Source organism: Thalassophryne amazonica, chromosome 3, assembly GCF_902500255.1.
Source record: "Thalassophryne amazonica chromosome 3, fThaAma1.1, whole genome shotgun sequence".
Taxonomy (NCBI): Eukaryota; Metazoa; Chordata; class Actinopteri; order Batrachoidiformes; family Batrachoididae; genus Thalassophryne; species Thalassophryne amazonica.
In genome coordinates, this window is record NC_047105.1 from 9,407,500 (window position 1) to 9,432,011 (window position 24,512).

The window sequence follows — 24,512 nt, forward strand, 5'->3', positions numbered from 1 at the left end:
GTTGTGACTACATATATTTATTAGATAGAAATTCAATCCAATGAGTCAGTTTTTTGAGTGTGGCAGGGTTGAGATATTTCCTTTGTTCAGAGCTTGTGTGGTTACCAGGGACTGATTAATGGTGACATCAACATCTCTTGTCCCCGTTGTTACATAAAACCCCTAATTTATCCAAGAATATTAGTCCTATCAGTTTTCAGTTTTTGCGGCGTTCATCCTTGACCCAAAATACATAAGCATACCAAATGGCAAATGTCAGCTCTCCCCAGTTTCTCCATGATCAAAATTACACACACACACACACACACACACACGTACACACAGGCCACTGCTTTTAATATATAGTTGATTTACCGCCCCCTGGTGAAAAGGCATGTGAGTCCAGAATTTAATTATCAATGTTCATTGTTCACCATTCTTACGTAATATCCTTAATTTCTCCAAAAAATATTAGTTATATCAACTTTCCATTTTCGCAGCATTCATCCATACTTGATATGCGTTCCTGGGGCGTGCACGCTAAGGGTACTATCTCACTGGGTACTATCTCACTGGGTACTATCTCACTGGGCCGCGGCTGTTGGACAGTAGTTGGAGATGTGAATTTGCAACAAAACACACAAATTAGCGACAACTTCTCAGATGGTATCTCACTGAATTGGTACTAGCGATACATTACTGCATGTATCCCGAATATCAGCTGAATATCGCACGGACTTGCGGTGAAAATGTCACGGAAGCTACATTCAGCGAGCTTCTCGATGCCCATGATCACTCTGTGAGTATTTGAGGAGGATCTTTGTCGCCTCACCAACTTTGTGCTGTTCAAAATTCAGGCACAATGCAAGCAACACCCAGCGATTCAAATGAGGGGATAGTGACACCCAGCGAACATCACGTGAAGTCCCTCGCAAATGCTGTTTGCAGCTGTCACAGCCCTGGGAGATAGTACGCTAACATCTCTGTCACATGTCTTGTAAATCACTTCAGAGGTGTTATCTGGTTACAGAAAAACAGTATTTTGAGATACAGAAGTGTATCTTTCTTGCTAATGAATCAATAAATGAAATGAACTGAAATGAAATTAAATGATTTGAAATGCTGAAAATATTAAATGAAAAAATTATTCCAGAAAAAAATTCTGCTTAGAAAGACTTGAAACACGAAATGAAAGTATTGTTTCAGAAAATGATTCAATGATTTTTTTTTTTTTTTTTAAATGCTGAAAACCTCAAGTCAAACAATTAGTGCAGAAAATAATATCAAAACACAACCTATACTACACTTGTTCAGAAAATGAATCTCCATTTATAGAGGCTTGCTAGCTCATAATCACAGTGTCTGTGTCGTCAGTGCCCCCAAACATTCACAGAAACATTTCGTCAAACATTCCTGGCCATCAGATATTCTAAGAAAATGGGATTTCTGTGACTTCTGTCTCGTGGACAATGAAGATACCTTTTAAAATTAATTAATCCATTCATTTTCTATACCCGCTTATTCCAATTAAGATTCATGGAAACAAACAACAACTAGAGCACCGCACTCACAGAGCGCAAACCTCCACCAACACTAGTTTGCAATTCCACAAATTTTTACCTTGGAAAAAATTTGCAAGGTCAAAGTCCCCTTATAGGTGGCTTTTTATAAGCTAAAATACAGGGTGGGCCAATAAAATGCTACCACTTTTTTAATTCGTGCAATTAAAAAAATTTCATCAATTATTGAAGTGTGCAGAAAACAAGAGACAAAGTGGGAAACCTTTGGTATCAAATGTTAATTTGATGCTTCTGTTACAAGTCTGTAAATAAAATTTTCAAATAAGTTCTCATTTCAAACACTTGTGTACAATAAAAAAGTGGTAACATTTTATTGGCCCACCCTGTATAATACAAAATATAGATCAAAAGGGATTTTCAATGTTAAAATCAAATATCCGCTAAATCCGCAATAAGGATCAGATGCAGATCAGACTTTGTCAGGTGATAGTGAGTGCCAGTCTGCATCTCACTTTCAAATGTGAGAGTGACTGGGGCACGTTTGATTAAGATATAATGTAAAATATACATTAAATGGAGTTTTCAATACTAAATTTAAATGGCCACAAAATCTGTAATCTGGATTAGATCAAACTTTTTTAGTCCAAGTATACCATGCTGCATAACACTTTCAAATATGAAAGAAATTTGATTGTTTTTGAGAGTTACGAATATTTGAATATATGTTTAATGTTAAAAGATAGGGGTTTTTCCAATTTTCCCACATTTGTCCTGACTTTCTTGACTATCAGGATATGAATCCTCTGTATAAAAATAAATCATAACAAAATATGAAAGATGGTGGGTTCCAGGCTGTTCACAAACAAACAAACAATCAGGTGAGAAAACATAACCTCCACCCAGCTTCACTGGTGAAGGTAAAAAAAAAAAAAATGGTATTGGAAAATAATTCATTATTTGGGAATGTCTGAAACACTCAACAAAAACATGTCCCGAAGTGCTTAGAACACTAAATGAAACAATTCACCCAGAAGATGACTGACTCCAAAATTCCCAAAATTCAAAACACCCCGAAATGAAACAAGAGCTTCAGAAAAATGATTCAATACTTCAAAAACGAAAGGACACAACTGCTTCAGAAAATGAGTCTCCATTTTAAAACACTTCATGAAAATCACTGCGGGTACTGATTTGTTGCTTAAAAACACTGAAAAGATGAAATAAACCAAATGCTTCAGACAAAGATTCACTGTTATTGTTCCAAAAAAAAAAAAAACCTACTATATGTGAATGTTTGAATTTGTTGTGTCTGTGAATCATCAGCATGCACAGCTTCTGGAAGTGTCTTAGTTTTCCTGTATAGTCATTTTGTCAATTGTGTCTGGAGCATGGCCCAAGCAGAGGGTCACCCCTTTGAGTCTGGTCTGCTTGAGGTTTCTTGCTCTAGGGGTTGCTAAGGTTAGACCTTACTTGTGTGAAGCCCCTTGAGGCAGCTTTGTTGTGATTTGAGCTATATAAATGAAATGAAATGAGTTTTATCATGTTCTTTAAAGATGGCAGAGATTTATATATATATATATATATATAAATATATATATATATATATATATATATTTCTGAATAGTGAGTGACAGCAGCGCCTTCCCCCTCCTTGTTTCATTATGCAGGTGCAATACAGGAGCAGCACTGAAATCAGCAAACATTACACAACCCTCCACTGGCAGCAGAAACAGAAATCACGGGTGATGGTTTTGGAAAGAGGAGGAAACACCGGCGCTGTCACAGTGTCATTGTCAGCCGACGCTCTCATCTCTGGTATCATTTTGTAGCTCTCACTCCTCAGCAGCACAAAGAAGGTGAAATAAGCTCACCTTAAAAGTGTGCAGCTTCCCGTTACAGCAGGCATAATATAAAGTCAGAAAATGCTGCTGCATGTGATTATACAATGTGCTGGAATCCTCTGTATCTATATGATAATGTAGTGGATTAGTGGTGACCACAACAAGGAATGACGGGAGACGGTGTGTGTGGGAGGGGGGTAACACCGCAGCAGGTGGAGTGGAGGCCGGGGTTATGGGAGGCTACGGTCTGACCTCTTATTTGTGGTTTTGTTTGACTGACACATATTTCCCCCTTAACCCCATTTCACCTTTTCTCACAGACCTCATATATATATATATATATATATATATACCTTTGTGCGCATGCGTGAGTTTTTTCACGCCTGTCAGTTGCGTCATTCGCCTGTGAGCAGGCTTTGAGTTAACAGTGGTCCACCCCTCTCGTCGTTTTTTTATTGCGAATAAATGTCTGAACGATTTGGAGCTTTGCTGCATCAATTTTTTTCCAGAAACTGTGAGAGACCTCCAGGTGGACACCGTTCGGAAAATTAATATGGCTTTCAGGGACGGTTTTGTGGAGATTATACAGATTAAGGAGTGTTACTGCCGCTTTAACCCTTTACCTACTGAGGCTATAAATGGACGATTGGTTGAAATTTTTTATTATAGCAATAAAATTAAGAAATAATGTTCTATGTTTGTGTGCTTTGGTACCCTTTTCCAAGAGTACCTGAATTTCAACTATATTACACCTGATTAACTATTTATACACATTATTTGTAAGTTTTAGCATTTAAAATGAGAAAAAACACAAAAACAAACTTGATTTTTTTTTCAGTTTTTTAGTGAAAAATGATTGTTATGTAAAGGAAGTTTGGATTTCACATTTTTAACAGGAAGCTGTAAGTGTTTACAATCAAAATAATTAATTTTGTGTGTCTAGAAGTCAGATTTCACTTTTAACAAGAGATTTTGTCGTGGAAAGCCGAGCAGACGCTTCACGCGTCCTGATGGATTCGCTGCTGGACCGACACAAAACCACCTCCGTTTTGGTCTCACAGGACGGCTTTGAGATGGCGTTCAGACAGCTGTCGGTGGTTTTTCAGTCGAGTGATTATCCAAGAAATTGTGGATGTGCCTGGACATGCCAGAACATGTTCTGTGACGTTTCATCACGGCATTGCTTTGCACCATGCGGTACCGCCGTGACATGTCCTCCGCACATCTGTCTCAATTTGCCAAAAAAGTGCTGATGTCCACGTCTTTTCACAATTCCTGTGCAAGTCCAGACGAGGTCCCGGATAAAACACAGCGTCCAGTTTGGAAATGAACAGCACATTCCACTGTTACGAGGAGTTTTTGTCATGGAAAGGAGCGGACGCTTCGCGCGTCACGACGGCAAACGAGACAAAGAACACCTCCGTTTCAGAGTGCCAGAAGGACAAGCTGGGACATGCCTGTCTGAACGCCATCTCAAAGCCGTCCTGTGAGACCAAAATGGAGGTGGTTTTGTGTCGGCCCAGCAGCGAATCCATCATGACGCGCGAAGCATCCGCTCGGCTTTCCACAACAAAATCTCTTGTTAAAAGTGAAATCTGCAGGAAAATGGGTGATGTCCAGCTCTTGTGATAACCAGAGAAAGTGCACACGATGGTCACGGATCCACAGAGCGATCCGTTTAGAAATGAAATGGTCGTTCAGCCTGTCGATGGCAGCTGGAACGCGGCGCGCCCCACAGCTGCTGTGGGCCGTCCTTAAAGCGACAGTAACATCCCTTAATGTCTTTGAAGCCCATAAAAGTTTCACCAAAAACCACCTGAATTTCTCGAATGGTGTCCACATGGATGTGCCTCACAGTTTCTAAAAAAAATTTGATCAAGCAAAGCAGCAGTCTCTCAGCCATTTCCCTGACAATGAAAATCCGCCGAGGGGGGTGGACCACTCCTCACTCAAAGCCTGCTCACAGGCGAATGACGCAACCGACAGGCGTGAAAAAAATCACGCATGCGCATGAAGGTTCAAGGTTGGCTCACGCAAGCACACGTGATTCAAATCCATATGTTTTTTTATTTTTAAAAATAAGGTCGGATACTTTTCTAATAGACCTCGTATATATATATATATATATATATATATATATATATATATATATATATATATATATATATATATATATATATGGGTGATTCTTTAACTACGGGCACTATTGGCCTTATAAATGTAATTTCCACCGCACCATTGCCTTAAAATATAAAGCGCCTTGGGGCAACTGTTTGTTGTGATTTGGCGCTATATACATGTGCTCTGACATCACTGTTTATCTCCATAGAAATGACCCAAACAATCTTTCATACAAACTGTTTAAAGGGACATTACAGTGTTGTGGTGGAAATTATGGCAATAGTGTGGGACAACTACATTTTGTTTAAAAAAATCACAACAGTTGTATGACATTGAATACCCCAATTATGTTTTGATTATTTTACTGATATTTTATTCAGAGATATTTTAAAACATTAGAAAAAACATTTATTAACCATTCATTTTTATCAAGTCTGGGTGTGGGACAAGCACAAAACGGCAATATTTCAATCAATCAATCAATTTTATTTATATAGCGCCAAATCACAACAAACAGTTGCCCCAAGGCGCTTTATATTGTAAGGCAAAACCCCAACGGTCAAAACGACCCCCTGTGAGCAAGCACTTGGCGACAGTGGGAAGGAAAAACTCCCTTTTAACAGGAAGAAACCTCCAGCAGAACCAGGCTCAGGGAGGGGCAGTCTTCTGCTGAGACTAGCTGGGGCTGAAGGAGAGAACCAGGAAAAAGATATGCTGTGGAGGGGAGCAGAGATCAATCACCAATGATTAAATGCAGAGTGGTGCATACAGAGCAAAAAGAGAAGGAAACACTCAGTGCATCATGGGAACCCCCCAGCAGTCTAAGTCTATAGCAGCATAACTAAGGGATGGTTCAGGGTCACCTGATCCAGCCCTAACTATAAGCTTTAGCAAAAAGGAAAGTTTTAAGCCTAATCTTAAAAGTAGAGAGGGTGTCTGTCTCCCTGATCTGAATTGGGAGCTGGTTCCACAGGAGAGGAGCCTGAAAGCTGAAGGCTCTGCCTCCCATTCTACTCTTACAAACCCTAGGAACTACAAGTAAGCCTGCAGTCTGAGAGCGAAGCGCTCTATTGGGGTGATATGGTACTATGAGGTCCCTAAGATAAGATGGGACCTGATTATTCAAAACCTTATAAGTAAGAAGAAGAATTTTAAATTCTATTCTAGAATTAACAGGAAGCCAATGAAGAGAGGCCAATATGGGTGAGATATGCTCTCTCCTTCTAGTCCCCGTTAGTACTCTAGCTGCAGCATTTTGAATTAACTGAAGGCTTTTCAGGGAACTTTTAGGACAACCTCATAATAATGAATTACAATAGTCCAGCCTAGAGGAAATAAATGCATGAATTAGTTTTTCAGCATCACTCTGAGTCAAGACCTTTCTAATTTTAGAGATATTGCGTAAATGCAAAAAAGCAGTCCTACATATTTGTTTAATATGCGCTTTGAATGACATATCCTGATCAAAAATGACTCCAAGATTTCTCACAGTACTACTAGAGGTCAGGGTAATGTCATCCAGATTAAGGATCTGGTTAGACACCATGTTTCTAAGATTTGTGGGGCCAAGTACAATAACTTCAGTTTTATCTGAGTTTAAAAGCAGGAAATTAGAGGTCATCCATGTCTTTATGTCTGTAAGACAATCCTGCAGTTTAGCTAATTGGTGTGTGTCCTCTGGCTTCATGGATAGATAAAGCTGGGTATCATCTGCGTAACAATGAAAATTTAAGCAATGCCGTCTAATAATACTGCCTAAGGGAAGCATGTATAAAGTGAATAAAATTGGTCCTAGCACAGAACCTTGTGGAACTCCATAATTAACCTTAGTCTGTGAAGAAGATTCCCCATTTACATGAACAAATTGTAATCTATTAGATAAATATGATTCAAACCACCGCAGCGCAGTGCCTTTAATACCTATGGCATGCTCTAATCTCTGTAATAAAATTTTATGGTCAACAGTATCAAAAGCAGCACTGAGGTCTAACAGAACAAGCACAGAGATGAGTCCACTGTCTGAGGCCATAAGAAGATCATTTGTAACCTTCACTAATGCTGTTTCTGTACTATGATGAATTCTAAAACCTGACTGAAACTCTTCAAATAGACCATTCCTCTGCAGATGATCAGTTAGCTGTTTTACAACTACCCTTTCAAGAATTTTTGAGAGAAAAGGAAGGTTGGAGATTGGTCTATAATTAGCTAAGATAGCTGGGTCAAGTGATGGCTTTTTAAGTAATGGTTTAATTACTGCCACCTTAAAAGCCTGTGGTACATAGCCAACTAATAAAGATAGATTGATCATATTTAAGATCGAAGCATTAAATAATGGTAGGGCTTCCTTGAGCAGCCTGGTAGGAATGGGGTCTAATAGACATGTTGATGGTTTGGATGAAGTAACTAATGAAAATAACTCAGACAGAACAATCTGAGAGAAAGCGTCTAACCAAATACCGGCATCACTGAAAGCAGCCAAAGATAACGATATGTCTTTGGGATGGTTATGAGTAATTTTTTCCCTAATAGTTAAAATTTTATTAGCAAAGAAAGTCATGAAGTCATTACTAGTTAAAGTTAAAGGAATACTCGGCTCAATAGAGCTCTGACTCTTTGTCAGCCTGGCTACAGTGCTGAAAAGAAACCTGGGGTTGTTCTTATTTTCTTCAATTAGTGATGAGTAGTAAGATGTCCTAGCTTTACGGAGGGCTTTTTTAAAGAGCAACAGACTCTTTTTCCAGGCTAAGTGAAGATCTTCTAAATTAGTGAGACGCCATTTCCTCTCCAACTTACGGGTTATCTGCTTTAAGCTGCGAGTTTGTGAGTTATACCACAGAGTCAGGCACTTCTGATTTAAAGCTCTCTTTTTCAGAGGAGCTACAACATCCAAAGTTGTCTTCAATGAGGATGTAAAACTATTGACGAGATACTCTATCTCCCTTACAGAGTTTAGGTAGCTACTCTGCACTGTGTTGGTATATGGCATTACAGAACATAAAGAAGGAATCATATCCTTAAACCTAGTTACAGCGCTTTCTGAAAGACTTCTAGTGTAATGAAACTTATTACCCACTGCTGGGTAGTCCATCAGAGTAAATGTAAATGTTATTAAGAAATGATCAGACAGAAGGGAGTTTTCAGGGAATACTGTTAAGTCTTCAATTTCCATACCATAAGTCAGAACAAGATCTAAGGTATGATTAAAGTGGTGGGTGGACTCATTTACATTTTGAGCAAAGCCAATTGAGTCTAATAATAGATTAAATGCAGTGTTGAGGCTGTCATTCTCAGCATCTGTGTGGATGTTAAAATCGCCCACTATAATTATCTTATCTGAGCTAAGCACTAAGTCAGACAAAAGGTCTGAAAATTCACAGAGAAACTCACAGTAACGACCAGGTGGACGATAGATAATAACAAATAAAACTGGTTTTTGGGACTTCCAATTTGGATGGACAAGACTAAGAGTCAAGCTTTCAAATGAATTAAAGCTCTGTCTGGGTTTTTGATTAATTAATAAGCTGGAATGGAAGATTGCTGCTAATCCTCCGCCCCGGCCCGTGCTACGAGCATTCTGACAGTTAGTGTGACTCGGGGGTGTTGACTCATTTAAACTAACATATTCATCCTGCTGTAACCAGGTTTCTGTAAGGCAGAATAAATCAATATGTTGATCAATTATTATATCATTTACTAACAGGGACTTAGAAGAGAGAGACCTAATATTTAATAGACCACATTTAACTGTTTTAGTCTGTGGTGCAGTTGAAGGTGCTATATTATTTTTATTTATTTATTTTTTATGCTTAAATAGATTTTTGCTGGTTATTGGTGGTCTGGGAGCAGGCACCGTCTCTACGGGGATGGGGTAATGAGGGGATGGCAGGGGGAGAGAAGCTGCAGAGAGGTGTGTAAGACTACAACTCTGCTTCCTGGTCCCAACCCTGAATAGTCACGGTTTGGAGGATTTAAGAAAATTGGCCAGATTTCTAGAAATGAGAGCTGCTCCATCCAAATATCCAATATTTGCATATAATGATGCTGAAAAAAGGTGAAAAAGTCATCATAGACTACTAGAACAAATTTCTTAACACACTTTCATTGTAAAGATAACTATAAAAGTGTGAAATTTCCCCTTTTTCTGTTTTTCATACAATATGATCAAAGGACATAATAAGTGCCCGTAGTCTAAGATTCACCCATATATATATATATATATATATATATATATATATATATATATACATATATATATATATATATATATATATACATATATATATATATATATATACATATATATATATATACATATATATATATATATACATATATATATATATATGTATACATATATATATATATATATATATATATATATATATATATATACATATAGACACACACACACAACCCCAATTCCAATGAAGTTGGGACGTTGTGTAAAATGTAAATAAAAACAGAATACAATGATTTGCAAGTCCTCTTCAACCTATATTCAATTGAATACATCACAAAGACAAGATATTTAATGTTCAAACTGATAAACTTTATTGTTTTGGTACAAATATTTGCTCATTTTGAAATGGATGCCTGCAACACATTTCAAAAAAGCTGGGACAGTGGTATGTTTACCACTGTGTTACATCACCTTTCCTTCTACCAACACTCAGTAAGGATTTGGGAACTGAGGACACTAATTGTTGAAGATTTGTAGGTGGAATTCTTTCCCATTCTTTGCTTGATGTACGACTTCAGTTGTTCAACAATCCGGGGTCTCTGTTGTCGTATTTTGTGCTTCATAATGCGCCACACATTTTAAATGGGCTACAGGTCAGGACTGCAGGCAGGCCAGTCTAGTACCTGCACTCTTTTCCTACGAAGCCACGCTGTTGTAACACGTGCAGAATGTGTCTTGGCATTGTCTTGCTGAAATAAGCAGGGACGTCCCTGAAAAAGACGTTGCTTGGATGGCAGCATGTGTTGCTCCAAAACCTGGATGTACCATTCAGCATTGATGGTGCCATCACAGATGTGTAAGTTGCCCATGCCATGGGCACTAACACACCCCCATACCATCACAGATGCTGGCTTTTGAAGTTTGCGCTGGTAACAATCTGGATGGTCTTTTTCCTCTTTTGTCCGGAGGACACGGCGTCCATGATTTTCAAAAACAATTTGAAACATGGACTCATCAGACCACAGCACACTTTTCCACTTTGTGTCTGTCCATTTCAAATGAGCTCAGGCCCAGAGAAGGCGGCGGTGTTTCTGGATGTTGTTGATGTATGACTTTCGCTTTGCACAATAGAGTTTTAACTTGCACTTGTTGATGTAGCGACGAACTGTGTTAACTGACAATGGTTTTCTGAAGTGTTCCTGAGTCCACACAACAGTATCAAAAGCAGCACTGAGGTCTAACAGAACAAACATAGAGATGAGTCCACTCTCTGAGGCCATACGAAGATCATTTGTAACCTTCACTAATGCTGTTGATAAGACTAATGTTTTTGAAGAAGCTTTGGATATTAACTAACATAGCTAATTACATTCTGGACTCAAGTGCCATTCCAGCAGGGGCACTAAATCATCTTTATATTAAAATCATGAGTGCCTGTGTGCTTTTATTTAGTAAATTCAATGTAAGTACATAATATAATTGTAAATATGTTCAAAATACATGGATGACACAACAAAGTGAAAACACTTATTTCCATTGTGGTCCATTTAAAAATCAAATGACAAAATAGAAGTAATAATAAAATAAAATAATAAGAATAATGATAATAGTGTGTATATGATAACAAGAAATAAAAGGGTTGAGGTCCTCTAAAAAACATAGAGGTCAGGTGCTAAACACATTCTGGACTCACGCCATTCTAACTCATTATAGACACTTTGCATAATTTATTAACACACTTGAAAAATAGTAGAAAAAGCTTGAATCTTCGACTGGACTGGGTTGCTTCATGCGAGGACATTTCGCTTCAAATCGCAGAAGCTTCCTCAGCTAAAATGTAAGATGTCAGGAAAACTGTAACAAACACTACATAGGTGAGACTAAACAACCTTTACACAAAAGGCTATACCAGCACCGCAGAGAGAGCGCCAGTGGACCTCAGTCTGCAGTTCATCTCCACCTTAAAGACACTAACCACACGTTTGAGGACAAGGAAGTTAAAATATTAGCCAGAGAGAAGAAATGGTTTGAGAGAGGGGTCAAGGAGGCATTCTTTGTGAAATGTTTAAAACCCAGCCTTAACCGGGGAGGGGGTCTGAGACACGCTTTATCCTGTTTACAATGGGGTACTCAGGTCAAAGCAGTTTCAGTCCTTTGTTCATGGTAATGAGTCATTCACGTCATCAGCAGAGTTGTCAAGGGAGCCATCAGGAGAAGGTCGCTCCCATCATTAGGAGGGACAGCTGCCCTGTCATTAGGAGGGTGCTAACTAGAGCACAATAGGTGCTAATTAGAGCTATTGTTTAGTCACTGGCCTATAGCAGTCTGCCTCTCGGTAGGAGGGGTCTGGTTAGGTTTAAAACTCCAGCTTTTGTGACTTCTTGATTATTCTTCTCTACAAGAGTCAAGACAGAAGTCAGACCACCAGAGCAAGAATTTTAGCTGAGGAAGCTTCTGCGATTTTAAGCGAAATGTCCTCGCGTCAAGCAACCCAGTCCAGTCGAAGATTCAAGCTTTTTCTACTATGGAAACCACCTGGACAACTGAGAGCCTACACAGAAACACTTGAAAATTGTCAGCTACCTATGTTAGGGCCCCTTTGCACATAGTGTGAATTTGGTCGATTTGTGCAGAAAGTACACATGAAGCAGGAATCATGTGCAAAACGTGTATAATCGTAGCTGCCTCCAATGCCTCGTACACCTGTTGCTACAACTGTTTGCACACACCAGCGGCTGAAAGACAGAGTGTGCACTCTGTGAACCCATCGATCCTTCTCGCGGCAGGTGTCGGCCAAATTCCAGCTGACACACACGAACATCTAACTCTGCTCGCATGGCACTTAGAAAACGTGTGGCCATTTGCATGATCATCACGACAGTCAGCAGACAGTCACTGTCGAGGTGGATGTGAAATTTGTCTAAGTGCCCCACGACTGTGGAATTGCCGAGTGTACATGTGGCGTGCCAGAGTGTCAGCTCCCCCCACAACGTGTGTGAGTGTGGCTTGCTCCCCGCAGGCGAGGCACCTCTCACTTGATCACACAGTGACATCTTGGTCTGTGTGCTGACAGGACAGGGGGCGTGGCTGGCTGCCCACAGCTGTTGGCTCATCTCCAGGCCTGGACGTCACAGCTGCAGCACACGTCTCGTGCTTTGACAGACATGCACGTGTGTGTGTGCTTGTGTGGAAATACATAAAAACATATATCGCTTTTGTGATGAGAGGAGAAATGGACCATCAGTCTATTTGTACATGCAGCAGGCAACCTGAATGTCATGTCTGAAAGGACACACGTGTCGGCCTGTGAGCAGCGTGCCGCACGACCAGGACAAACCAACAGTATGACAAATACACCATTTTCAGTCACATATCAGCAGAAATACGCTGTACCAAATACCATTTGGTCAGTTATCACAGCGCTTTTTATTATTATTTAGAAAATATGTTTATCTGCTTGTTAATTTTAGCCATTTCATGCTCCCGTTACAAGACAGTGATTGTAGCACAGTGGTAAAGTTTGCATCTGGTAATCAGAGCATGTGGGTTTGTTTTTTTCTTATTTAACCAAGGTTATTTAATGGCCCCTTCATGGCTGTATGTCTGTGACCATGGGTCATCTACAGAGGAACAGACGGATCATATTTTTATTGCCCGCTTGATAAATGCGGTGTTTTTACATGGTGTCTGGGTTTATTTAATTTTAAATACATCCATCTCCTTCCTCATATCAGGCAGGTTCCCGCAGCCTTCACAGGACTGCAATTGTAGCTCAGTGGTTAAGTTTCTGACTGTCAATCAGAGCTTTTGGAAGGCGCAGGTTTGAATTTTTTTTTTCAGCTGTGAAAAGCTGCTGTGTTCTTGCATGCACAAAACCGTTGCAGCATGTATTTTTTATTTTATTTTCTATTTCTTTTTTCTTCACAGCAGCTGCGCAATGTGTAACCACGTCATGCAGCTGATGGCAGTGTGTTCCCGCGTCCACAAACCATCGCACCGGCATTGTGCATGCCTGCCTGTCAGTGCGATGTTTCGTGGTTCGATCATATGAGCTGTTTCACCATGAGTCACCCTGGGGTTGTACGTATTCACACTATGTGTGAAGGGGTCCTTATAAACATTACCCAATCTAGAGCCTGTATGTATATATATACAGTGAGGAAAATAAGTATTTGAACACCCTGCAATTTTGCAAGTTCTCCCACTTAGAAATCATGGAGGGGTCTGAAACTTCCATTTTAGCTGCATGTCCACTGTGAGAGACATAATCTAAAAAAAAATAAAATAAAATAAAAATCCGGAAATCACAAGGTATGATTTTTTTAATAATTTATTTGTATGTTACTGCTGCAAATAAGTATTTGAACACCTGTGAAAATCAATGTTAATATTTGGTATAGTAGCCTTTGTTTGCAATTACAGAGGTCCTAACGTTTCCTGTAGGTTTTCACCAGGTTTACGCACACTGTAGCATGGATTTTGGTCCACACCTCCATATAGATCTTCTCTAGATCTTTCAGGTTTGGAGTTTCAGCTCCCTCCAAAGATTTTCTATTGAGTTCAGGTCTGGAGACTGGCCAGGCCACTCCAGGACCTTGTAATGCTTCTTACGGAGCCCCTCCTTAGTTGCCCTGGCTGTGTTTTTGGGGTCATTGTCATGCTGGAAGACCCAGCCATGACCCGTCTTCAATGCTCTTACTGAGGGAAGGAGGTTGTTTGCCAAAATCTTGCAATACATGACCCCATCCATCCTCCCTCAATACGGTGCAGTCGTCCTGTCCCCTTTGCAGAAGAGCACCCCCAGAGTATGATGTTTCCACCCCCATGCTTCACGGTTGGGATGGTTTTCTTGGGGTTGTTCTCATCCTCTAAACATGGTAAGTGGAGTTGATTCCAAAAAGCTCTATTCTGGTCTTATCTGACCACATGACCTTCTCCCATGCCTCCTCTGGATCATCCAGATGGTCACTGGTGAACATCAAACGGGCCTGGACATGTGCTGGCTTGAGCAGGGGGACCTTGCTGCCCTGCAGGATTTTAAACCATGACAGCATCATGTGTTACTAATGTAATCTTTGTGACTGTGGTCCCAGCTCTCTTCAGGTCATTGACCAGGTCCTCCTGTGTAGTTCTGAGCTTTCTCAGAATCATCCTTACCCCACAAAGTAAGATCTTGCATGGAATCCCAGACCGAGGGAGATTGACAGTCATCTTGTGTTTCTTCCACTTTCTAATAAATAATCATAACAGTTGTTGTCTTCTACCAAGCTGCTTGCCTGTTGTCCTGTAGTCCATCCCAGCCTTGTGCAGGTCTACAGTTTTGTCCCTGGTGTCCTTAAACAGCTCTTTGGTCTTGGCTATGGTGGACAGGTTGGAGTGTGATTGATTGTGTGAACAGGTGTCTTTTATACAGGTAACAAGTTCAAACAGGTGCAATTAATACAGGTAAAGAGTGCAGAATAAGAGGGCTTCTTAAAGAAAAATTAACAGTTCTGTGAGAGACAGAATTCTTGCTGGTTGGTAGGTGTTCAAATACTTATTTGCAGCAGTAACATACAAATAAATTATTTTAAAAAATCATACATTGTCATTTCCGTATTTTTCTTTTTATATTATGTCTCTCACAGTGGACATGCAGCTACGATGAAAATTTCAGACCCCTCCATGATTTCTAAGTGGGAGAACTTGCAAAATCGCAGAGTGTTCAAATACTTATTTTCCTCACTATGTGTGTATATGTATATATATATATATGTGTGTATAAAGGTTTGGACACATTATACCATTCAAACTGAGAGAGAGAGAGAGAGAGAGAGAGAGAGAGAGAGAGAGAGAGAGAGAGAGAGAGAGATAGAGATAGAGATAGAGATAGAGATAGAGATAGAGATAGAGATAGAGATAGAGATAGAGATAGAGATAGAGATAGAGATAGATAGATAGATAGATAGATAGATAGATAGATAGATAGATAGATAGATAGATAGATAGATAGATAGATAGGGTTTGAATGGATTTTCTGGTTCAGGTTGCCTCAGTGAGCTGAAGGTCAGCTGTGGAAACTTTGTCATAACTGGTTTGGTGCTCCGAGCAAAGTGAATCCTGGAGAATTACTGAAGCTGTTGCGCATTATCGTGCACGCAGATTGATTGAGCAAAAGCACTTTGGAGATCGGAACATTAAATGGACTTGAGTGAAGGTGAAAGGGACTTGATGACGGATGCTCTCGAACCCTGCTCTAAGATAATGTGTATAATCCACTGCAGGGATGTTAAGTGTACTCATTTCACAGCCCATTTCACAGGAGGCTACACGAGGAACAATATGCGCATACGACCAAGTGCAGAACATCACTCGTGAGGATTTTTAGATGCTGTTGTTTCTTGTTGTTAATAATTTGGAATCCAATCGTTTTTCCACACTATTTCAGGATTAATGACGTGCCAACAAAATAATGAAACCCGAATCTATGCTGTGTATGAAATTTTTATTTGTCAGTGTAAGTCAGTATAGTGAAGCAAATTACATCAAAAGATGTATCACTGGCATCAAAATCACATTTAGAGGTTTGAATTCAACCTATTGAAATATTCCAAGTTGGGTTTTTTATTTTTAATTTGCCAAGTACAAACTGTAAAAAAAAAAAAAAAAAAAAAAAAAAAAATTCCGTGTATGACTGTCTGAGACGGGCCTGCAGTTTTGTTGGACAGATTGCCATTTTATGCTTTTCATTTTAATGACATTTAAAGGTGTCCCACTGTGAAAATCTGATTTATTTTACTTTTGCAGTAAAACATAACTGTGGTTTCATGTTAACAATCCTTAAAGTCTCACAATTCTGTGTCCACACAAACTGTTCTGTATTTTTCAGAGTATACACATGAGGACAAATTTATTAGCCACGCCCAAGAAATGTAACATTTTCTTCAATTTTTTTCCAAGTGCTTTTTTTAACAGACAAGTCATTGTCAACACAGCATTTCTAAACATTCTAGCTTTATTTTGGATTCTTATGTTATTTTACTTTGCACACAGAAACAAAATTATTTCACAAAAACTACCAGGGTCAAAATTATTAGCCCCCTTAAGAATTGACCTGTTTGTTGAACCACAGCACAAACCACTGTTGTGCAGTGATGTACTTTAACTTTATAATGCTCAAAGCTAGTAAAATCAAGTTAAAACGTATGAAAGCATATTGCATTCACTTGATAAATTTTATTTTTTGGTTTGTTTTTTAGAATAATTATTTCTGTTTTTCTGAGTTTTTCTGTTTTTCAGAGAAATTTATTTTTATGGTTTATTTTTCAAAGTAATTTTTTCCTGATTTTCTGAATTATTTTTTTTTCTTCTGTTTTTTGGACCAATTTTTTCTGAGTTTAGAGAGTATTTGAAGATGCATTCATTCTTTGAGAGCTCAATTTGGTAACATACATGACATTGTTCAGTTGAATCAAGTTTTACATTGATCTGGGTTTAAGACACTGGGAGACTGTCCTGTCTTTAAGTCATATAGATGGTATTATAATTAGTTTATGGATTCTACGCAGGCAGCTGAGGACTTTGTGGCTGCTCAGAAGGAAAGCCCATCCAAATCCGCTAGACATAGTTTTTCTCCAGGATCAGTTGGACAGATACGGTATGCTCCATGGATACAGGATGATGCTTTTGAAATGCATTCAGGCTGGCTATGTGGTCACTCAAGAAATAGTAAAAAAAAAAAAAAAAAAACAAAAACTAAAAATAAAAATAAATTACTCAGAAAAACAGAAATAATTATTCCAAAAAACAAACAAAAAATAAATTACTCAGAAAAACACAAATAATTACTCCAAAAAACAAAGCAGAAAAACTAATTTATCAAGTGAGTGCAATACGCTTCCACTTCAGTAAGGGTTTGAGCTGTCATTTGAGAAAACAGCAAAATAAATCAGTTTAGACTTGAGAAAAAGGATTTTTGATGCTCACAAAGCAGAAGAAGGATTTACAAAGTTATCACAGCATTTCCAAATGTCAAGAACCAGAGTGAGAAGTATCATCAAATAATTCAGACGGCCCATTCACTGATGACTAGCACGGCGTTTGCCAACAGACAGTGCGTTGACCAGTGCTGAGGTCCGCCAAAGTCTGCAGGAGCTGAGTCGAGGTCAGTCGGACAACGCCGATGTTCGTCGTGGTCCCGTTAAAAATTTTAACATGCTTAAAATCTTCAATCTTCATGCTAAAACGGTGCAAGAGTTCAGCTCTACTACCAATAAAATAGAATAGAGCCTTTATTGAAATTCCCTGTTTCGCAGTGGTGAATCTCGCACCGTCTCGCGGTCCTTGACTCATGCGAGAGGCTGGATTCAGCAGAGTTCCAGTTTAGGGCACAATGTAAACAAACCTTGTGAAGTCTGGACAACAAGACAACATCAGGGCACGGCAGAAGTCCATCACAGGTGCTCCACCTCCTCTAGATAACCCTCTCAACAAGAGAGAACATATCATCATCATAATCATTTGTGAACTCGCTGAATTGGCACCATACGTTGTAGTGCTATTTTTTTTTTTTTTTTTTGCCAAAGACAGATGACATACTAATAATAAACTTGTTATGATGATATGCAAATGCCAGAAGATGGTTTTGTTGTGTACGTATTACTGATAACAGTTAAAAGATGTTGAGAAGGACATATGTTATGTGCAAAATGTATGTTTACTTTAGAAGGAAAGTATGAGGCTAGAATTTGGATTTAAAGGTGTCATTTGAGTAAAGCACTTGATTTGAAATTAAAAGAAAGATAGAGTAACATCACAAGACTTGATGACCCAGAGTTGAACTCACATGGCCTGGGGATTTTACAAGAAATTATCTCATCACACCTGCATATTACCTGAAACAAATGATGTACCTAACAGCTGTTTTTATTGGTGTGAGTTTGAAAAGACCACCCACTTGGGGCAGGGAAACTGTAAAGGCATCAAAGTGACTGAATATCATTGTGTTTCAAAGCTGTTCTGGTGTTTTATTGTTTTTTATTTGAAGGCTGTGAACTTGCTTCCTTTTGCCGGCAAAATAAAAATGGCTTCTTTGGAACTTTGATTTCTATGACTTTTCTGGACACCTTTAAGAAGATATTTTAAACAATTGAGCACAGCTAAAAAACTCTTTTCTGGTGATCAGGGACTTTGTCCTAAGTCTCCACGACAACGTCACCTCCACAAGTACACTGTTACTGCTCCATTCCCATCTGTCAGCCTCCACTGGCTAACGTCGGAGGCTTGACTGGATGCACCGCCTCCTCTGGATCCCTTGGGTATAAAGAAATATGAAGAAATGTGAAAGAATATGTCTCAACAATGCACCAGTAGCAAGTGATGCATTCACAGAGTTACACAGATGCTGGCTTTTGAACTTTGCGCTGGTAACAGTCTGGATGGTCTTTTTCCTCTTTTGTCTGGAGGACACCACGTCCATGATTTCCAAAAACAATTTGAAATGTGGACTCATCAGACCACAGCACACTTTTCCACTTTGCGTCTGTCCATTTCAAATGAGCTCGGGCCCAGAGAAGGCGGCAGCGTTTCTGGATGTTGGTGATGTAAGGCTTTCGCTTTTGCTTTGTAGAGTTTTAACTTGCACTTGTAGATGTAGCGACGAACTGTGTTAACTGACAGTGGCTTTCTGAAGTGGTCCTGAGCCCACGCCGTAAGATCCTTTACACAATGATGTCGGTTTTTAATGCAGTGCCGCCTGAGGGATCGAAGGTCACGGGCATTCAATGTTGGTTTGTGGTTTTACCGCTTAAGTGTAGAAAGTTCTCCAGATTCTCTGAGTCTTCTGATTATATTATGGACTGTAGATGATGGAATCCCTAAATTCCTTGCAATTGAACAGTGAGAAACATTGTTAAACTGTTGGACTATTTTTTAAAACAGTTGTTCACAAAGTTATGATCCTCACCCCATCTTTGCTTGTGAATGGCTGAGCCTTTTGGGGATGCTCTTTTATACCCAATCATGACTCACAATTAGTGTCCTCAGTTCCCAAACGTTTATTGAGTGTTGTTAGAAGGAAAGGTGATGTAACACATTGGGAAACATACCACTGTCCCAGCTTTTTTGAAATGTGTTGCAGGCATCCATTTCAAAATGAGCAAATATTTACACAAAAACAATAAAGTTTATCAGTTTGAACATTAAGTATCTTGTCTTTGTGATGTATTCAATTGAATATAAATCAAAATCAAATAAATTTTATTTATATAGCGCCAAATCACAACAAACAGTTGCCCCAAGGCGCTTTATATTGTAAGGCAAAAGCCATACAATAATTACAGAAAAACCCCAACGGTCAAAACGACCCCCTATGAGCAAGCACTTGGCGACAGTGGGAAGGAAAAACTCCCTTTTAACAGGAAGAAACCTCCAGCAGAACCAGGCTCAGGGAGGGGCAGTCTTCTGCTGGGACTGGTTGGGGCTGAGGGGAGAGAATCAGGAAAAAGACATTTCAATATAGGTTGAAGAGGATTTGCAAATCACTGTATTCTGTTTTTATTTACATTTTACACAACGTCCCAACTTCATTGGAATTGAGGTGGTACAGTGAGTGGGCCCAAAGAGAGCTACACAGTACAGAACAGAACCAGCCTGACAGAGGTATGAAGTAGGGTTGGGACAACTAATGAAAGTCATTAGTCGACTATTGGGTACCATTAGTTATCAACTAGTTGGCGACTAAATTTGACATTGAATGAATTAAACCAATTTCATATCTTCATGGTGAAACTCAAATGGGACATGTATTTGAACAAATATAAGCACAAAATCATAAATCCAAAAAAACAGCACTAGCATGAAGACAATACCTGCATCCATTTACTAGGTATAGACGACCCGTATCAGCTGACTAATTCACCTGCCAAGGTTCACACACTTTCTTCAATGAGTGAAGGGAGGGGTGGCAGCTTTAGCAGGGCTATTCTTTTAAGGCTTAAACGAACTCAATAAATGGCTTTCGACTAGTCGACTAATAGTCAACTAGCCGGATGTTAGCTAGTCGTAGTCTACTAATATGACTAGTTGTCTCATCCCTAGTAGGAAGTGAAAGATTTCAAAGTCTCTGGAAAGAAAACTTGTGAGAAATGTGTCTAAAGGCCCCAGAACACCTGTCAAGACACTACACTCAAAAAAAAAAAAAAAAAAAATGCATGGATGAACTGGATGAAATCAATTCAGTTATGTGCAGGAATCCATCTAATATATGTAGCCCCAACTCAAATGAAGCACATCAATGCAAGAAAATGTAATTTAATTTAGTTGGGACTACATATATTTATTAGATGGAAATCCGATCCAATGAGTCAGTTTTTTGAGTGGAATAATTTAGCCAAGTCGGGAATCCAAGTCTCAAAGAAGACAAAACCCTGGATCGGAATGGACTGCGAGGTTGCAGAGCAAGAAAAACTCCACTTCTGCAGAAGAGAACCTTCAAGCCAGACTGAAGTATGGTAGGACAACCAGTGAGCCTCCTGCTTTGGGCCATGTTGGCAACTAATTTTGCTGTGCTCTTTTATAAATTAGTTAAATAGGAATGTTGGCACAGTGGGACATGTCTGGGCTTGATCATGCAGGCACGTGTAAAATAGGCCTTTTACTGGCATGTGATTTATGAAGCTTCACTGTCAGTCAGAGTCCTGGTGTTGACTAAAGTCACTGTTGCTTATAAGCTATAAAAAAAATAAAATACTGACCTTGGAGGAATGTTTTTGTGAAGCAGATGACATGCCAAAGGAATTTTTGCTCCGACAGAATGCAATCAATCAATCAACTTTTTTCTTGTATAGCGCCAAATCACAACAAACAGCTGCCCCAAGGCGCTCCACATTGCAAGGCAAGGCCATACAATAATTATGAAACACAGTCTACGTCTAAAGCAACATAACCAAGGGATGGTCCAGGGTCACCCGATGCACACGCCTGTGTAGGTTTTATGTTGGTGCAGAGTTGTGTGCACGTAGTACTTCATTATGTGGATCCATTTTCATTTATTTTCTCTTTGACTATGTGGCGAGTTAATTTTTTTTTTATGCATAAAATTAAGAATGATGTGATTGTAGCGCAGCCATGTTTCTCATTCCAAGTGTTTTTACTGTGGAATGGTTTGGAAATCCTCCCCAGCGAGCAGATGGTGTCTGCTGCAAGGAGAATGAAGCTGGAACCTGGGTTCTATACTGCACTTGCCATTTTGCAGCTTTGTAACAGGAAAAACAGAGGTCTAGCGGGAATTTAACCACAGGTCTGTTTTGGGAGACAGTGTGCACGTTTTGTTTATCTCCACGTCTTGCTCTTGGAACCAGGCAGCAGATACAGTTGATGTGGATACTGGATGGAAATGATTTGGGGGGGATGGTTTGAAGTTTGGGAGTGGAGAGCCTTTGCAGATAACAGAAGCAAGCTCCCTGACTCCTCTTGAAATGCCCCCCCCCCCCCCCCCCCACACACACACACACACTTTGATCATTGTGCTTTCCATCAAATGAATGTGATGTGTTCATTACTTGATCCCCTTTCCCAGCAGACTGAAATGTAAAACAGCATCGGCCGGGCTGGCCTGCAGTATATATGCTGGTGCATCCTCCTGTATTATTAAAGATGAAATGAGGCAACAGTACAACATCTCCTCGTAGCTGCACACAATCTGCCCCGGCACATACTACAAAAAAATGAAAAGAAAAGTGCAATATAGGAAACCGGGGCTCTTGCAATGGCTGTGCACCTGCTAAGCCAACTCCAAAGACAAGTTAAACTGGGAGAGCCTTGCAAAAGTAAATCTGGGACTGTTTGAATTGCTGCACCTCTCTCCCAGCTATATTCCGCACAGCCCGGCTCACAATCCCCCCCCCCCCCCGGAGGAGATTTCTTAAGCATGCTTGGTAGCTGGATCAAGGTAAGTCATCAGTCAGCTGTGAAGAAACATGCCAACAGGAATAACCTGGTGTAAGACATAAAATTCCTCTCATGGGAGCTCACACAGGCTGGATGGGATTGAATTAAAAACGGCCTTTTTGCTGACTCAGGCTCTTTAGATAATTGCACTGATATGAGGAACATTTCCCCTACTGGCTGTAAGTTCAGAGGGAATGCAGACAATGGCATATTTGGCTGCAATTGCCCCCCCCACTATGAATGGAACCTATGAGAATAAGAGAGCACAAAGCTCATCTCCAGTTCTGCAATGAGGGAGCAAACATGAATTGGTATCAGCATTAATATCATGTTAGAGCCTGACCTCTGCATCCATAATTTTCAAGGCAGCAGCCAACCAAGAAATATTAGCATTATATGCACCCTCCACCACCAAAAAGCAAAATAATGGCTTTGAAGTAAAAATCATGCATGTCTAAGTAAGCCATTAAAGTTTGCTTGAGGTTACAAGACAGCAGCCTCACATCAGAGACTGACCAGGTCTGTCCCCACCAAGCTTGCTTTGCAGTGCCAGGAGGCTGCACATCTGCACAACCGTGACTGACAACGATGGATCACCGCCACCCAGCCAGGTGGCCCTCATCCCATCACCCCACCATTCTACATGACTCAACTCTTGTGTCAGGGGTGACAAAGGTTTTGCAGATGAGAATTGGATGAGGAAAATGAAGTCCTGCATGCACGCACGCACAGACAAAACTGGACACAAATCTGTGTGAATGCGTGCGGGGGGGGGGGGGGGGGGGTGCAGATACGCTGATCCAACACTTGCTTTCCAAAATCCTAATGTTGTAATATTGTTGTATCAGATTAACAAACGCTGCGCCTTAACGTGTAAAAACAATCAATGCACCTCGGAGCGCTGGGCGTTGCACTCCCTTGCTAAAAAGGGGGAGAAAACATATAGGTCTAATCTGAAAAACTGGTCAAATAAATCATTAAATCGTTAGACTGAAGAACAGCAGCGAATCATACAAGTTGGAAAAAAAATGTTTTTGTAACATTACGCATCAAATCACGGCGTTAACTGACCCGTTTTGGTTTTATTTTAGCAGTTCTACTCACCGCTTTTTCCTGCCTACGAAGAATCATTTTCGAAGAAGTGACCCACATCACCACCAGAAAAAAAAAAGACAAGACAAAACGCTGTTTCCTTCTGTCTACGACAATCTAAATATTGTTTCTTAAAAATCCGAAAGGAATCCACATCGTGCGTCTGGATGCTGCGTCGATCCGGAGAGCGCTGTCCGCCGAAAAGAGGTGCTGAAAGTGTCGAGTCCCAACTTTGGCTGGTGCGCGGGCAGCAAACCGAACGACCACACTCCGCTTAATACAGCTGCCGTGGGAGAGAGAGGATCACGGGAAAAGCGCGTGTCCTCCACGCCTGAGGCGAGTGCGCTTTCCAGCCGAGGCGCTGGCGAGTGATACGCGGCGGCGGCGGCAAACCGAACTGTGCCATCAGTACGTGGAGGCTGGGGGGAGGGGTTGATTGGGGGAGGGTGGGGGGAGCGCAAGATTACAGCGTGACTGCGCGGAGTGTGACAGACAGCCTTCTTCTCCTCCTTCCGTCTGTCGACGTGCTGCCCGTCGGCGCGGACTTCAGACTCTCTTCTTGTTTGCACATTTAGTGGCACAGAAAAAGGCGCGCGACTGCCGACTGTTAAAACATTCAAGCAACCGCGGTGTTGGTGAAATGTGATTTCCACAGTGGCAGCGCAGACACGACCTGTGGTCATTTGAAACGGGACGCGAACGTTACAGGTGCCGTGGCGCAGCCTGGCGCGGGCACCGGGCGTCTCCAAGTGCGTCTCCAAGCGCCTGTGCGTAAACCATGACAAACATATCAAGTCCAATCACCGAGTGCGAAAACTCAATCTAGGTGCTTCTGTCTCTATTTTCTGCTTC

The 24,512-nt window shown here is 40.4% G+C and overlaps 1 protein-coding gene across 1 annotated transcript in view; it reads right to left on the bottom strand.

Annotated features, from left to right (window-relative positions):
- Window positions 1–24,031, bottom strand: part of LOC117506091 (metabotropic glutamate receptor 4-like) — a 771,651-nt gene extending 747,620 nt beyond the window's left edge. Inside the window, exon 1 of the mRNA XM_034165608.1 lies at window positions 23,673–24,031. The gene's annotated coding sequence lies outside the window, so the exon portion shown is untranslated. The remainder of the gene's footprint in view (window positions 1–23,672) is intronic.
- Window positions 24,032–24,512: the final 481 nt, after the last annotated feature.